At 37.7% G+C, this 18,347-nt stretch overlaps 1 protein-coding gene across 1 annotated transcript in view; it reads left to right on the top strand.

Moving 5' to 3' along the window:
* Window positions 1–18,347, top strand: part of pskh1 (protein serine kinase H1) — a 41,209-nt gene that overhangs the window by 8,303 nt on the left and 14,559 nt on the right. The window lies entirely within an intron of this gene.

Raw genomic sequence — 18,347 nt, 5'->3', positions numbered from 1 at the left:
AACAGGTGCACTAGAGGGGCAACAATGAGATGACCCCCAAAACAGTAATGGTTTAACAGATGGAGGCCACTGACATTTTTCCCTCCAAATCTTTTCTGAGTGTTTTTTCACTAGTTTTGCATTTGGCTGTGGTCAGTGTAACTACTGGTAGCATGAGGCGATTCCTGGACCCTACAGGTTGCACAGGTAGTGCAACTTCTCCAGGATGGAACATCATATGTGCCTTTGCAAGAAGGTTTGCTGTGTCTCTCAATGGCATGGAGGAGATTCCAGGAGACAGACAGTTACTCTAGGAGAGCTAGACAGGGCCATAGTAGGCCCTTAACCCATCAGCAAGACCAGTATCTGCTCCTTTGGGCAAGGAAGAACAGGATGAGCACTGCCAGCAGAGCCCTAGAAAATGACCTCTTGCTGGCCACTGGTGTGAATGTCTCTGACCAAACAAGCAGAAACAGACTTAATGAGGGTGGCCTGAGGGCTCAACATCCTCTAGTGGGCTCTGTGCTCACTGCCTGGCACCATGGAGCTTGATTGGCATTTGCCATAGAATACCAGAATTGGCAGGTCCACCACTGGCGCCCTGTGCTTTTCACAGATGAGAGCAGGTTCACCCTGAGCACATGTGACAGACGTGAAAGGGTCTGGAGAAGCTGTGGAGAACGTTATCCTGCCTGTAACATCGGTCAGCATGACCGGTTTGGTGGTGGGTCAGTGATGGTCTGGGGTGGCATATCCATGGAGGGACACACAGACCTCTACAGACTAGACAATGGCACCTTGACTGCCATTAGGTATAAGAATGAAATTCTTGGACTCATTATCAGACCCTGCACTGATGCAGTGGGTCCCGGGTTCCAGCTGGGGCACGACAATACCTGGCCTCATGTGGCAAGAGTATGCAGGCAGTTCCTGGAGGATGAAGGAATTGATACCATTGAATGGTCCCCACGCTAACCCGACCTAAATCCAATCGAACGCCTCTGGGACATTATTTTTCGTTCCATCCGATGCCACCAGGTTGCACCTCAGACTGTCCAGGAGCTCAGTGATACCCTGGTCCAGATCTGGGAGGAGATCCCCCAGGACACCATCCGTGGTCTTATTAGGAGTGTTCCTGGCATTGTCAGGCATGCATACAAGCACGTGGGGGCTATACAAACTACTGAGTATGATTTGGAGTTGCTGCAATGAAATTTTGGCAAAATGGATTAGCCTGTTACATCATTTTTTCACTTTGATTTTCGGGGGATCGTTGAATTCAGCCCTCTGTAGGTTGATAATTTTCATTTCCATCAAGCAATGTTGCATCCTTTCGTTCTTAACACGTTACCCATTCCAAATCAGTATGGATATCCAGAAGGATTTTTCCCCATTGAGATCTGATGTGTTTTCAAAGTGTTCTTTTAATTTTTGATACAGGAAAAAGTAGGGTGAAATGACACCTTTTATTGGCTAACTAAATAGATTACAAAAGCAAGCTTTCGAGGCAGCTAAGGCCCCTTCATCAGGCATCTTTCACAGTTTTATTCTTTTTCTGAAATTTAATTGTATTAGTTGAATTTGTTTTTAGTCTGGATATGTAGGATTTCTTTGTACATAAATTGGTAATAATTCAAATAACTAAACAAACATTGAAAATTATCTGATGTGAGCTCAGTGTTTTTTCTTTACATAATAAAATAATTTTGTTATAGTAATACATCATGAAATATTTTACTGAATGGAGGTAGTACGAAGGATTTTTTTAAAAGTAAACCTGCTACCAGATACCTATTACATTATTTTATTATACATTTTTGTCTATAACATGTGAAACATTTTCGGTATGAACAGAAAAAGTAGTAGCTTAAAAAATGTTTTTTTCAGTGAAAGCATTAAAAAGAAAATTGTTGAACAAAAGTTGTACATTGCTACAAGAGGTGTATTATGGAAATAGTAGAAACCTGGTTAAATCTGAGGAATGGAATGAGTCTAATATGCAGAAAAAGACTTTATTTATAAAAGCCATACCAGATGTTTGGGGGTTGGGGGCATTACTGTGAACTGGAGAATACCAATATCTTAGCAAAAATGTTTGGGTTAGAGTTATTAGATTGGAATTCAATGTGTTATAAACATTTAGGGCAGTTAAACATTATATCAAAAATTTGTTTGGATGGGTGATATAAATATAAGGCATCATTGCATAATAAATACTAGAATCACTTATTCCTTCATTTTCCAAACTTGCATATTGCAATATTATGTCATAGGAAGTCACAGCCTGCCCTCCGACAATCAGGTCTAAGACAGGAATTGAACCCAAATTGTATACTATATTACGGCAGCGTAGTACCGTATCCTACAGGTGAAACTAGACTTAATTTGAGTTACAAATTATACTTCTTTAATGTTGAAATTGTATATTGCATATTCTGATTTTAAAAAATGGAGGCCCCGGCAATCTAGACAGAATTTTGAATACTGAGGTTATTAAACTTCTAGCAAACTGTTATCATTAACAATGCATATCAGCAAAACTAAAGCTAATAACATTTGGAATGGTCCATCTGAATTAACCTGAATAAACCCCTAGACATGGTGGTAGTTAGAAGTCAAAGGGATACATTTATAATATTTGATAAAATTCATACTACACTTATTCTAAAAATTAGAAAACATTACTTAAGTAAGAGATCCACTCATATATTAAAACAGCAGCTAAAGACACGCAATGGCCAAATTCAAAAGAATTTTTGAACCTTTCTTGGAGAGAGAGAGAGAGAATTTCATTTTCTCCAATTTAAGATAATGATATCAGACATCTCTTTCCTATTGAGTTATGAGAGGTGGATGTTTATACTTTAATTAATTCAAGTGATGTAGTATAGGATACCATGGTAGGTTTTCCTTTGGTAATGGTATCCTATCTGGGGTCACTTTCAGATATTGATGTTAAGGGATCTGGAGTAATTTTAGGCTTGAGACAGTTAGAAAGATGTGCAAAAATCAAGGCAAAATGGTCTGAGTGTAGAATACTCTCAACTTCCCAAGCCATATGACCTAGTGAGGTGGGAACCTGGATTTATTTTAGGCAAATTTTAAACATGACATAGGTCCCTGATACACATTTTCCATCTGAGTTATAGTATGCTTGCAAAGGCGTTAGTTTAGTAAAAGGCATAACATTAATGTACACTACCAGTAAGTAATAATGCACAGGTTAATAAAAGAATGAAAGAGGCATTTGTATTGTTCATTAATAGTTAAAAGTTTTTTCTTCTTCTGGGTCGTTTATCTTTTTGGCTCATTGTAAATTTTATTCACATGTCCATGCACTAGAACACTATAGATACAACTTTTTTCAGGCAGTGCACTGTTTTGCAACATGCATGTTGGGTAGCAGCCTAGCTGTTCTAATAATTGCACAAGTGTGTGTATGTATGTATATATGTATATGTATATGTGTATGTTATATCTATACTAATAAAAGGCAAAGCCCTCACTGACTGACTGACTCACTCACTCATCACTAATTCTCCAACTTCCGGTGTAGGTAGAAGGCTAAAATTTGGCAGGCTTATTCCTTACAGCTTACTTACAAAAGTTAAGCAGGTTTCATTTCGAAATTCTACGCGTAATGGTCATAACGGTCAACAACGTCCGCCATGTTGAACTTTCTTATTTATGACCCCATCTTCACGAAATTGGGTAGGCGGCTTCCCTGCGCTAACTGAAACCAATGTACGTACTTATTTCGGTGGTATGACGCCACTGTCAGCCGCCATATTGAAGTTTCCAATGTCACTAATTTTCCAACTTCCCATGTAGGTAGAAGGCTGACCCCATCTTCACGAATTTTGGTAGGTGGCTTCCCTGCGCTAACCAAAACTGATATACGTACTTATTTCGGTGGTATGACGCCACTGTCGGCCGCCATATTGAACTTTCCAACGTCACTAATTCTCCAACTTCCCATGTAGGTAGAAGGCTGAAATTTGGCAGGCTCATTCCTTACAGTTTACATACAAAAGTTAAGTAGGTTTCATTTCAAAATTCTACGCATAACAGTCATAACAGTCGACAACGTCCGCCATGTTGAACTTTCTTATTTATGGCCCCATCTTTACGAAATTTGGTAGGCGGCTTCCCTGTGCTAACCAAAACCAATGTATGTACTTATTTTGGAGGTATGATGCCACTGTCGGCCGCCATATTGAACTTTTCAACAGTCTTTGTTACTTATAGGCCCATCTTCAAGAAATTTGGTACGCGGGTTCCCAACGCTAACTGAATCCTACTTGCGTACATATATATATAGTCGGCGTCAGAATATATAAAGTCAAAACTTGAATATATAAAGTCAGCGTCGGTATACATAAAGTCAAAACTTTTTTCTGAATATATAAAGTCAAAACTTGAATATATAAAGTCAGCGCTGGAATATATAAAGTCAAAACCTGACTATATAAAGTCAGCGTCGGAATAAAGTCATTCCTGATTATATAAAGTCAACATTGGAGTATACAAACTCACTCCTGAGTAAAATGAAAGTTAAAATCTATTGATTGAAACGACTCTGAACTGAACTAAGTTAACAAAAACGTATTGAGAAAAATAAAAAAAACACTGTTCGGTTAATGTTTTGAAAATGATGCATGTGCCCTGCCCAGGATTGGTTCCTGCCTTGCACCCAGTATTGGCTGGGATTGGCTCCAGCAGACCCCCGTGACCCTGTGGTCGGATTCAACGTGTTGGGAAATGGATGGATATTCCGACGCTGACTTTATATATTCAAGATTTGACTTTACAGATTCCAGCGCTTACTTTATATATTCCGAAATATTCCAACGCTGTCTTTATATACTCAGGTTTTGACTTTATATATTTGGGAATGACTTTAGGCTATATATTCAAATTTTGACTTTATATATTCCAGCGCTGACTTTATACAGTATATTCAAGTTTTGACCTTATATATTCAGAAACAAGTATTGACTTTATATATACCAACGCTGACTTTATATATTAAAGTTTTGACTTTATTCCGACAGTGACTTTATATAATCAAGTTTTGACTTTATATATTCGCAAATGACTTTATATATACAAGTTTTGACTTTATATAGTTAAATGTAGTCATCATTGCATAACTTTTTCTTTACCATAGAAATTTAAAGACTAAATTCAACTTCCATTCCTAACAAAGATATTTCTGGCGACTAAATAGAAGCTACTTATATCCAAATTCGAGCTATTGAGCTGTCGCCTGCCTGCCTGAATAAGTCACCCTCGCTTCGCTGTTACTTTTTTACCGTTCATTTAATCATGGCTAGTGGCGGAAAAATGATAAAATGGAAGGAGGATTACACTGAGTATGGCTTTACCAAAACAATTATTGATGGCAAATCGATTATTCATAAAGCTTCAATTGGTGATCTGTTTTTCTGTGTTAACCTCATATTTTTTCATACTTCTTCTCAAACCAAGAGGGTGCGAGGGGAAAAATGAATCGGGAAGCTCTGATCAATGTAATCGGTGTACCAGGAAATCATGCATTGACAGAAGTTCCCCTTTGCTTGTGATTAAATGCGTGATTTTTTAATGCGTTATGGAGCACATGCATCGAAGCTTCTCAGCTGTGCTTGTGCTAAGAAAAGGAAACATTTTAAAAATAACGTAACACAATTGTCAATGTAACCTTTTGTAATTAGTGCCTGGAGGATTCAGTGTGGAGAAACTGTAGAGACAGCGTGTGTATTAACTTGTAGATTTTTCTGTGAGTATTTAGTGGCAGCGTCACAAAGTTGTAACACTGCGTTAGCTGCGGAGCGCAGCTCAGAGCGAAATGAGGTGAATGGGATGGGAGATGATGACGTGACTCCCCCACCCGCCTTAACTGTCAATCCCCCCACAAACACAGTCTCTCAGAATTTGCATAAGCACAGCTGCTCACCTGCAATTTTAACTTAGTTACAAAGTGATCAAAACTCTCGTTTATATCCTGCGTCCTCTCATTAAACTTGTATCCCGCATTAGCCGTGGGCATGACAAACGCCAGCGGCAGCCTGTCTATGAACTTAATTTAAGCTTTAGGTATACACCGTGCTTTGTTTCCGAAGTAGCAGCACTCATGAAATGAAATTCTTGGCTGAAGCCGAATAATAATGAAATGCTTGGCGAAGGCCGAATACCGAACGCGGTGTTTCACATTTTTTTCCATTTATTTTGCCAATTTTTTCACCATTACAATAATTAAATAGTAAAAATTTGCTTTTTACTATTTTGTGTTGCTTTTCAGAGAAATAAATCAAATAACAAAAATACAATTTCAAAATATTTATTTAACACTGAACATTTTTTTTTAACATTCCAGCAGATATTATACAAACAAAGCACAATATAACTTAAAATAAATAAATTAGTAAAATAAAAAAATATTTTTATTTGGCCATCTTTGAAGCCCCCCTTCTTGAATAGCCTATGTTAAGCCTTTAACATGACTGCTGAAAGAATGTAACTCTGTATGTCTACAACAACAAATGTGCATTGAATAGTGCAAAAAATGTGGATGAACCCACAACAAATGAATAACTGTCCTAGACATAAGCCTACTTCTTCCGGAAAAGTGGCAGGTTCTTCTTTATGAAAAGTAGCTTCTCTGCTTTCTCACATGAAAGTCGGTTCCTCTTCTCATCGATGACATGAGATGCAGCACTAAACAGTCTCTCGCTGTCGGTGCTTGTGCATGGAGCAGACACGTACCTGCAGAATAGTTGAAATTTTTATTGCAGTTTTCTGACAGTTGCTCATTTCAAAACGAACAATGTCTTCAAGATAATGAAATGGTTGAAACCCAGTGTAGGCCTATTTTACTACACTGAAAATAGTTAAATTTTCACAAAATACATAACATAAAATATAGGTAGTAACACTTTACAATGTTTCCTTTTGTTAACATTATTGCATTAACTAACAATGAGCAATACATTTGTTATGGTATTTATTAATCTTCGTTAATGTAAGATAATAAAAATATTTAGTTCATGTTAGTATAAGTGCATTAACAATTTTAACAAATAGGCCTACCACTTTTGATACTTTTTAATTCAAAAATTAAAAATGTGATACTTAGTTTTAATACTGTATTAGTAAATGTTAACATTAAGATTAATAAATGCTTTTAATAAGGGTTTTTCATTGTTAGTTAATGTTAAAAATAGAAACTACTTATAAAGTGTTACCATAATCCAAAATATAAATAAAATCTTAAATTAATTTCCCATAGAAGTAGCCTACCTGTGTGCCATCTGAGATAACCATCTAACTGTTAAGCGGTTGAGCTTGTCCTCTGTCTTGCAAATGGGTTATTCTCTTGGAGGATCTCATCGAACATATCAGACAGCGAGACTGTGCGCGGCTCATCTGTAGTACGAGCCCGTTTACTCTCTGCGCTGTTTTCATCTCCTGCGCTGTGCATCACCTGACCATCTCCATCACCTAGCGGCTTTTCCAAATCCAACTCGGCCTGGATCATTTCTCGTGTGCGCAGCTTTTTCCCCACATCCAAGTAATGATCTTTATATCGTGGATCAAGCACAGTCGCGATGCAGTACAGGGGTTCTGAGTCCGCCTGACTAAATCGTGTGCTGACAGCTTCCAAGAGCGCACTTTTAGTTGTTTTAACTCCGTGGTCTGTTTCAGCCTCTTTGTTTAAAAGACGCTTTAGTGCTGCAAGTAAAGGTATGATGTCTGCCACAGATGCATCAGATGAGCTTATCTCTTTTGTTATCTGATCAAAGGGGGCGAGAAGAGAGAGAACGTTCTCGATTAACACCCACTGGTATGCGGTGAATGTCGCGGGCAGGTCATGATCTGCTATGTATGTAGCCAAGACTCGCTTTTGCGTAAAAAGGCTTTCCAGCATATAATATGTACTGTTCCACCTTGTGCTCACATCTTGTTGGAAACGCGTTTTTGTGGCGTTCGAACTGTTCTTGGATAGATTGTAGGCGCACTTAGGCAAGCGGTGAATGTTTAAAATGGCCAACAATTTTCCTGCCTATCGCTATCACATCTGCTATACTGCGCTGACTCAACAATCCCTCGTTGACCGCCAGTTGAATTGTGTGTGCCATACACCGTATGCCTTTCAGATCACTATCTTCCATGGCTTTAGCCATATTTCTTCGTTGTCACGGACTACCGCATGCACTTTAGATCGGTCGATCGCCAAGTGTCAAACATGTTGGCGAACGCCGGATATGGCTACAGCTGTATGGGACCCTCTAAACTCTTGTGAGTGAAGCACAATCTTTTGTAGCTTGAAATCTGTGTCAATCCACTGCGCAGTTAAACTCGGCATACTGGTGGGGCTCACATCCGAGCTCCAAGTATCAGTCGTGAAGCTGAGGGCTGCAATATCTGTAGCCAAGAGCTCATGGACGTGAGTTGAAACGACGTTATACATCTCAGGTAAGCACACGTCTGAGAAATGCCGTCTACTAGGCATGGTGTAACGGGCTCAATATGGTCTATAAGCCTGCGAAATCCAACATCCTCTACAACAGAGAATGGTTGATCATCCAATGCGATGAATTCCATTATCCTTTTAGTAATACCTTTAGCTTTGGCACTGTCATTGGCAAACTTTTTTGCCTTTTCTAAGAAGTCAGCCACAGATGGAGTGGGTGTCCTAGGACTGGGAGGAGCTACTTTCCTTTTCGCTGCTGCTGTTGCCATAGTCGCCGCCGTGTCTTTCTTGTACTTTGCATGATGTTCGGGGTGTCTTGATTTTAAGTGATAAATTAAACTTGAAGTGCTGTACGTTTTTGCAGATGCACCCCCTCTGGACAATTCAGCAGAACAGTGTCTGCAAACGGCCGTTTTTGCCTCTTTCTCTGACGCTTTAAAGTGCTTCCACACTGCTGACATTTTTGCTGCATAAAGCGCGTGCCTCTCACTTTACACGGGTTACTATTTGATCACGTCATTAAAAACGTCATTGTTCGGCAGAATTTATTCAGCCTTTTTACTTATTTCGGTTGCCGAACATTTGGTGCATCCCTATTTAAAATGTTTCCTTTTCTTAGCACAAGCACAGCTGAGAAGCTTCGATGCATGTGCTCCATAACGCATTAAAAAATAACGCATTTAATCACACTTTGCATTCCAAGCAAAGGGGAACTTCTGTCATTGCATAATTTCCTGGTACACCGATTACATTGATGCACACATCAGAGCTACAAAAATATAAGAGTCGGAAGAAAGCGCGTTGCTAGGACTGATTGGAGGAAAATTTCATTTCAAAAGACTACCCGACGGAAGCCTTGATAAAAGCATGGTTTTGTGCAAACTGTGCAAAAAGGAGTTTGCATAACACTGAGGCACTTCAACCTTACGGTACCATCTGAATGCAAAACATGTTACAGCGAACACAGAAACTGTGTATGCTGTTAGCACTAGCAGTACGAGTTTGAGTACCAACAAAAGGTTTCCGCAGCCCAAACCTGATGAAATGACTGGCTTCAGGACCAAAATTACTGAGTCAACATCGGTCAAACTTACAAATTCTCTCGCAAAATGGATTGCTTTGGACTGTAGACAACTAACAGTGCTGGAAGATAGGGGGTTAGAAAATGTGCTACAGTTAACGTCAGGTCATCCAACTTTTCAACTGCCGTGCCGAGAGACTATTTCAAGTAAAATTCAACAGCTTTATGACACTGAAAAGCAAGCAAAATTAGATGCATTACAGAAAGTGGACTTTTTGGCTCTTATTGGGGATCATTGAACTTCCGTGACCGTTAGTAATTTTAATTACATCTAATTACAAAATGTTCAATGATCACACTGTTTTAGCCTAATATACAAAATAATTTTGGCTAAGGTTACTCAGAGTTTAAAGGTGAAGCTGGTCAAATTAACTTTTATGTTTCTGCCTTATTTTTAAGATGAAAAACTGCACTTTATGTTGAAATTTTTCTTATTATTTAAAGACAATACCATTCTGAACATGTCCTTAAAGTACTTAAAATACCACTTTATTTTTAAGTCTTCCCAATTTTAGCCAGAAGCAGAAACACTCAATAAAACTGAATAAAACAAAATCAAGTGACAATGAGATTGGAATAAGGCAGATTTGCCAGCGTTTTGTGTGTCAGCTTTTATCCATCCAGATCAGAGAATTTCCAGTTCGATTGTCTCAAAACACCACTCGCATCTACAGTTATTCCCATTTGCAGATAAAAAGTAACAGCATCAGATCCCTAGGGGGGCAGTAGTATGTATTGTGATCGTGACTGAGAGAATAAAAGCGGAAAAAAAAGGTAACTTTTACAAGTACTGTATACATTTAATACAGTGGCTGTTACAGACACAAACCAAATGTATGTGTTTATTGTATAATATTAACAATAAGAGCAACTCACTACTCAAAATGGTAAATATACGAGGCAGTCAGGATCGAACTGTGGGACTCCTAACTATAAGTCAGCAATTCCTACCGCTGCACAAACGAAGCTATTGTATCATCCTTGAACCTTTTGTGAAAGTGTTTATTTGATCTTTGCACTTCAGGCTTTACAGATTATATAGTTTTATGTCTACAGTTTGTCATTTATTACTAAATTGTTATGAAAAACGTTTCAGTTTTAACAATGTATTTTTTGGTTAAGTTAAATACACTTTTTTTGTTTAAAAACTACGTGCACTTTAGTTTGTATTGTTCAATGTATTTTTTTATTGTGATGATCACACTAATATAAAAACATCTGATTATTTTCAAATTCATATGTTTCACTGGTTATTTTAATTTGATTATTATTAATTTTTATCGTGTTAATGCAGAGACATTAGGGTGACATTCACAGGTTGACAGACGTGAGCAGATGAGGTAAGACATGCACTGGAGCCCAGAACAGGATGTGCAACCACAGGTCGCAGGCATCAAAATAGGCATGAAATAATTGTGACTAATCGAAAAATAAATTGAACGATTAGTCAACTACCAAAGTAATCATTAGTTGCAGCCCTAATCTGCAATAAGATGCTGCAGATGTTCTATCAGACAGTTGTGGCGAGCGCCATATTCTATGCGGTGGTGTACTGGGGAGGCAGCATAAAGAAGAGGGACGCCTCACGCCTGGACAAACTGGTGAGGAAGGCAGGCTCTATTGTAGGCACGAAGCTGGACAGTTTAACATCTGTGGCAGAGCGACGTGCACTGAACAGGCTCCTGTCAATCATGGATAATCCACTGCCTCCACTAAACCGTATCATCTCCAAACAGAAGAGCAGCTTCAGCGACAGACTGCTGTCACTGTCCTGCTCCACTGACAGACTGAGGAGATCGTTCCTCCCCCACACTATGCGACTCTTCAATTCCACCCATGGGGGTAAACGTTAACACTATACAAGATTATAGACTGTTACACCTGCCTCGCACTCTCCACCTTGCATTTTTTAACTTGCACTGCTTTTTTTATTGCTCTTGAATGAATATTGCTTTTAATCAGTATGCTGCTGCTGGAGTATGTTAATTTCCCCTTGTTGATTAATAATGTATCTGTCTGTCTGTCTGTCTATCTAGACTGGTGTAAGTGAACGATTTTAAAAGTGACTTTTCTCTGATCGTATAACTCGCATCTTTTGAACATTTGTGAAGCACAGGTGATTTGCAGACCACACTTTGAGAACCATTGATATACGTTTTCACCCTGGTTTGCTAAAGATTTTTTTGTTAAAAAAATCTGTTAGCTGCCTAAACTAACCCATTCATAAACAATCATTAGAACACCACATATATGTCACATACAAGACACATTAATTAGGAGTTAAACAGAGTGTGGGCACTATGAGGTGGCAAGGCTACCCACTGAGCCACCAAGCACAGTTTAATGTCAGAAAATGCTTAAAGTTACTTCAAATTCCTGCACCTCATTCAGATTGCAGTGTTGGCATTCTTTTGTTGCTTACTATGTAGTAAGACTGATGGCTATTGTCTACGCTGACAGAGAAGTTCAGCCTGATTAAAACAAATAAATCCTGCTTAGATCCTAATAGTGTTATCTGCATTCCTGCAGACTAAATGGTTAGCCTGACAGATCTGTCAGCCACTTGACAGGTTTGGTTATCAGACCTCCAGGATTGCAAGTGTTGAAATGATGAAATGAGAAATCCCATGACTTTGAAGAATTGGCCCATCTATTCTATACTTGTTAAATGAATGCAGGCTCAACGGACAGAATGTAATACTGTTGTCCTTTTCACTGATCAGTAAAAGGAGGAGGATAAAATCCATTAGAGTTGTATCAAAATTGTTCAGTGGAAGCAATCTATGTCTTATCAAGAGGGTCGAAAAGAACAAGGGGGGGTTGTTTGGAGTTTTCAAAATGGAAGTGATAAAGAAACCTATCACATCACTCTAGTTTACTGGTAAACTAATTGCTAACTGAATTGTAAACAAATGTAGAATTAATGGGAATAGGAAGATAGCAGTTATATCAATATGGTTAAGATGAAATACGAGTGTAATACTTAACCTTTTTATTTCTTTGATGCTTTATTTTTTAGCTAGTATTAAAATGAGAATGCTTCACCAACAGGTTCTAAAAAAATGTGTGGGAGAAATGTAGCTTAGTTTCTTCTTATACAGCACACTTTCATATTTGAACCAAGTACACTATACACAATAGAAATACATTAAATTAAAATGTGAAATTGTATGCATCCTGAACAAATATATGAGGATGAATGCTCAAACAGCATTTAGTATGTTTATATTATGAGAAGACAAAGGAAATGGGAAATATGTGGTAGCAGCCAATGAAAAACAATTGCTACTTGTATTAAATTTATTACTTTTATTATTTCATTGGAGATCTGTCAAGTCATCCATTCCTGAATTGTCTCTTTGGTATGGGGTGAGGATTTCTTTTCCAAGTCCCATCATAAGGGGATTCCAGCATGTGTTCTAGAATGAACGGTGTATTATCATTATAGCTTGCATATTTTATTTTTATGTGTGCATATCCTAAATTTATTCAATGTCATTTTCTTGTCCAGTGAGTGACTTGTCCAGTGATTGAAAAATAAATTGTTCTTTAACAATAGTATAAAAATTCAAAGATTATTAGATCAGTGCTACTTTGACCAGTAATCACAGACATTACGCTGGGTACTTTCTTCCATGACACCTCATTTACATCAGCTTCTTACAACTGCTTTTTAACAAGATTTTGTATTTGTGAATTCAGGAAACATTGGTTGATTAATAAGACTTGATAAGTCCTGTATTTTGAAATACTTGTTACAAGGGTCTTTGCTGTTTTGTTTTTGACAGTATCTTACATGAGTGATTGGGGCTGGTATTGCAAAAAAGGAGCACAGTATGTAAACCAAAGTCACACTTGGTAACTTGTCACGTCTTAGCCTACTCAGTACCAGGCTAAATATAAAGATTATAGTAGTATTTAATCACATATTTGTCCCATGTAAGTTCATAGTAGACACAAGTTTTTAACATGCCTGGGTCATGCCTTCGTAATTGTGGATGTACAGTTGTGCTTGAAAGTTTGTGAACCCTTTAGAATTTTCTATATTTCTGCATAAATATGACCTAAAACATCATCAGATTTTCACTCAAGTTTTAAAAGTAGATAAAGAGAAACCAGTTAAACAAATGAGAAAAAAATATTATACTTGGTCATTTATTAATTAAGGAAAATGATCGAATATTACATATTTGTGAGTGGCAAAAGTATGTGAACCTTTGCTTTCAGTATCTGGTGTGACCCCACACTTTGCAGCAATAACTGCAACTAAATGTTTCTGGTAACGTTTGATTATTCCTGCACACCGGCTTGGAGGAATTTTAGCTGATTTGTCCGTACAGAACAGCTTCAACTCTGGGATATTGGTGGGTTTCCTCACATTAACTGCTCGCTTCAGGTCCTTCCACAACATTTTGATTGGATTAAGGTCAGGACTTTGACTTGGCCATTCCAATACATTAACTTTATTCTTCTTTAACCATACTTTGGTAGAATGACTTCTGCTTAGGGTCATTGTCTTGCTGCATGACCCACCTTCTCTTGAGATTCAGTTCATGGACAGATGTCCTGACATTTTCCTTTAGAATTCTTTGATATAATTCAGAATTCATTGTTCCATCAATGAAGGCAAGCCGTCCTGGCCCAGATGCAGCAAAACAGGCCCGAACCATGATACTACCACCACCATATTTCACAGATGGGATAAGGTTCTTATGCTGGACTGCAGTGTTTACCTTTCTCCAAACATAACGCTTTTCATTTAAAGCAAAAGTTCTGTTTTGGTCTCATCTGTCCACAAAACATTTTTCCAATAGCCTTCTGGTTTGTCCACGTGATCTTTAGCAAACTGTAGACGAGCAGCAATGTTTTTTTTGGAGAGCAGTGGCTTTCTTCTTGCAACCCTGCCATGCACACCATTGTTGTTCAGTGTTATCCTGATGGTGGACTCATGAACATGAACATTAGCCAGTGTGAGAGAGGCCTTCAGTTGCTTAGAAGTTATCCTGGGGTCCTTTGTGACCTCGCTGACTATTACACGACTTGAGTGATCTTTGTTGGTCGACCGTTCCTGGGGAGGGTAACAATGGTCTTGAATTTCCTCCATTTGTGCACAATCTGTCTGACTGTGGATTGGTGGAGTCCAAACTCTTCAGAGATGGTTTTGTAACCTTTTCCAGCCTGATGAGCATCGACAACTCTTTTTCTGAGGTCCTCAGAAATCTCCTCCACAAACATGTCTTGTGAAGAGCAGACTTTGATAGATCCCTGTTCTCTAAATAACACAGGGTGCCCACTCACACCTGATTGTCATCCCACTGATTGAAAACACCTGACTCTAATTTCACCTTCAAACAAACTGCTAATCCTAGAGGTTCACATACTTTTGCCACTCACAAATATGTAATATTCAATCATTTTCTTCAATAAAAAAATGACCAAGTATAATATTTTGTCTAATTTGTTTAATTGGTTTCTCTTTATCTACTTTTAGGACTTGAGTGAAAATTTGATGATGTTTTAGGTCATATTTATGCAGAAATATAGAAAATTCTAAAGGGTTCACAAACTTTCAAGTACAACTGTAGCTTGAGTTTGAAGCCCTTCTCTTTTTTTAGTTTAGTTACTGACATTTGGCACAATGTTTGAATAATGCGACTAATGTCATTTACCATAAGTCTGGGTACGTATTGAAGTGATTGGCTAAAAAATGCCATAGCTAGTCCTTTTTGATATCTGCGCCAGAAGTGAAGCAGTTGGCTGATGCGGAATCTGGAAGAGAGTGTGCATATAATCTATTGAAGCTCAAAGGCCTGAAATAATTCATAAGAGATAACATTCTTCTTCTTCTTTGGTAAGCAGAAAGAATTTCTTCATTTTAATATTGCATTCTTTATTACCATGACTTCAGGGAACGGTGGCATATTGCATATTGGTCAAACAATGTTACTGTTACTACTACCACTTCTTATGTTTGTTGATTTCACCATAATTTGTTCTTGAACAATATTCTTGCAGTAGAAGACTGCATTTCAGTCCCCCTGAATAGATTCAAATATTGAATGTTGTATGTGCTTTCACAACTTTGTAACATATTAGATTTAGACTCTCTGCTATCTAAATAGACACAACTAGCACCACAAATGCAGATTTGCTAATTCATTTATGCATTAAATATGCAATTATTTTACAGGTCTACCTTGTGATTCTTATTTAGAACTATATCTGAGTGTCTGGACATCTTGTAACTAAATCTTTAAAAGTTAAAATTGTTAGTGTTCACAGCTGATTGACTGGTGACCTCATCACATTCTCAAATTGGATTCTCTATAATCAAATTACATTAGTAATAACTCCTGTCCTGTGTTTCGTGCTTGATAAATGGGGAGATTTTATAAGCTTTGGGGGGAAGTCCATCGAGGGTTTTATAAACAATGATGTGATCATCATGGATTACTCTCATTTATCTTACTATGTGCACATACCAATGGTAATTGAAAAGTAAATACTGCTTAAAGCCATGTTAGCAAAGTCACAATCCAGATATTATTATGAATAAATTAATTAGTAAATATTTTTTTATGCAGGACTTGTTCATTTTACAGCATCTCATTTACAGAATAATTTGATATTGCTTTTCTAACAATATCGGTTTATCGGCAAGTCACTTTTGTACAGTTAGTGTGAGCAGGAAATATTATCGGTTTATAACACCTACTGAAAAGTAACAGTGGTAAAGTCAAGTTCATAAAAATATCACATGACACTAACAACTGATGCCACAAATTTCTCTCCCTTCTGTTTTACATTTGTCCCCACTTTTTGGCAACTCATGTGAATTCAAACACCTCAGCTAAAGATCCATCATTATTTTAGAATTCCTATTAATTCCTATTACACATAAGTGATCAAATACTTCCTATTGAGCATATCCATTATTATGTGATGAGGAGGACTATGCCAGTACTGACTTTTTACATCAAAAGCATCTAGCCTTTGTTATTCCTGCTTCTAAATACTGTATATTGTGAAAGACGCTATATAGCGCCCGACCCGGCACAGACTGACGCAGAGGCATGTGTAACAGTCACACAGGCTTTTATTTGTCTTCCCCACAACTCACAGGCAATACACAGTCCCATAAGCACTTTGTCACAAACAACAAACTCCTCACCTTGCACCACCACTCCTCCCAGGCAACCTCGTCGATTCTGTCCCTTTAGTGGTGGAGGCTGGCCCGTTTTATAGCCCACCCGGAAGTGTTCCAGGTGCTTGACCACCTGGTCCCAATTGCACCTCCGGGTAGGGCTGATGACTCGTCCAGCCAGGTTGTTGAGTCTCGGCAGCACCCCCTAGCGGCCACCCCAGCTCCCACCCAGGTTGTGGAGCCATGCGGGAGACTGGGAAACGAACATCGGCCAGGGAGGCTACCACCAATTGTCCCGGGGGAGGTATTGAGCTGCCCATGGTGGCTCCCCTGGAACATATGCAGCAGGGGCGTCCCGGTCGGGCTGTCCATCACAATATGGAAGATATTTTTTTTCTCTTAAGTTACTGCTGTATGTAATCTGATCTGTCTACTGACGTGACCCGTAGCTGACAGGCTTTGGGAAATGTTTACTTGGATTTGACCTGCAATTGAGAAACTGTAACCTATAGCACTTCTCCTGAGATTATTTTTTATGTTATCAAGTATGATCAATTGTAATTACTACACTTTTTAAGGGAGTTGTTGTTTACAATGATGGGTGGTAGCAGATGCAATTTTAAAATAGCTGCTTTACCTGAAGCTGTCCTTTCCAAACAGTGTTTAAATGTTTAATTTTGAGTAAAATGAGGTTTTGAACCTCTAGAGTTATAACTAATTGAACAATCATTTCATTAAATTTGCACTATTATTTATTTTGGTGGACAAGATCATTTAGTTTTTTGGGGTCCTAAAGCATATATAGCAAAGGCTTTTTTATGTGGTATTGAACATCTTAAAGAATATGAATTCTTTAAATATTAGAATTGTCATTACATGTTGTCTCTTAATAAAATTCTGTACCATTTTAAAGATCAAAGAATTTAGTAATTTGCTTATGGTTCTCTTTCACATCATAAACCAAAGTATAACATATTACAAATATCTGGCAGTTCTATGGTTGGTTTCAGTTGTTGGAGCTTTGTTTTTTTAAATCATACTCTTTACAATGCTGTGCACTCTACTGTATATCTGAAAACAGCAGAAGTAGCAGACAAAAATCATTCTGGTTATCTTTGACAAAATGCAGTGAAACAAATGTAGCAAAGTAGTCTAATGTCAGTGATTAATATATACTGTAATGCAAGTGGCCAATGGCTATGTTAAAAATTAGGTAATGTCATGAGAATGATTTTTCTTGGTACTTTTAAAAATTTGCTACATATATCATATATAAATATATATCATATATATACATAAAAAAAATATATATATATATATAAAAAAAGTATATTATTATTTTATTTTTTTTTGCATCTTCATGATCTTCATCTTGAAAAAATTGAATGAATAAAATTGCACGCCAAATCCATACAGTATTTTAATGACAGTCCTCTTTATTATGGTCACAAGAAAAAGATTAATACGGAGTAGATTAAAAATGACAGAAATTTAATATATGGCTTTACATGACTGATCTGTATCTCATAAATGACATTCATTTTAGCTAGAACTCAAACCAATGCAAAGTTTTCAGTTTGTGTAAGAAAATTAATGCATAGAGAGATTTGTTTTGAAAATTATAGTAGAAAGGATAATTTTTTAGATGTTTAACTATTCTGACACATGTC

Source organism: Polypterus senegalus, chromosome 9, assembly GCF_016835505.1.
Source record: "Polypterus senegalus isolate Bchr_013 chromosome 9, ASM1683550v1, whole genome shotgun sequence".
In the NCBI taxonomy this organism is placed as follows: domain Eukaryota; kingdom Metazoa; phylum Chordata; class Cladistia; order Polypteriformes; family Polypteridae; genus Polypterus; species Polypterus senegalus.
The sequence above is the reverse complement of the archived record's forward strand: the minus strand, read 5'-3'. Positions and strand labels throughout refer to the sequence as shown.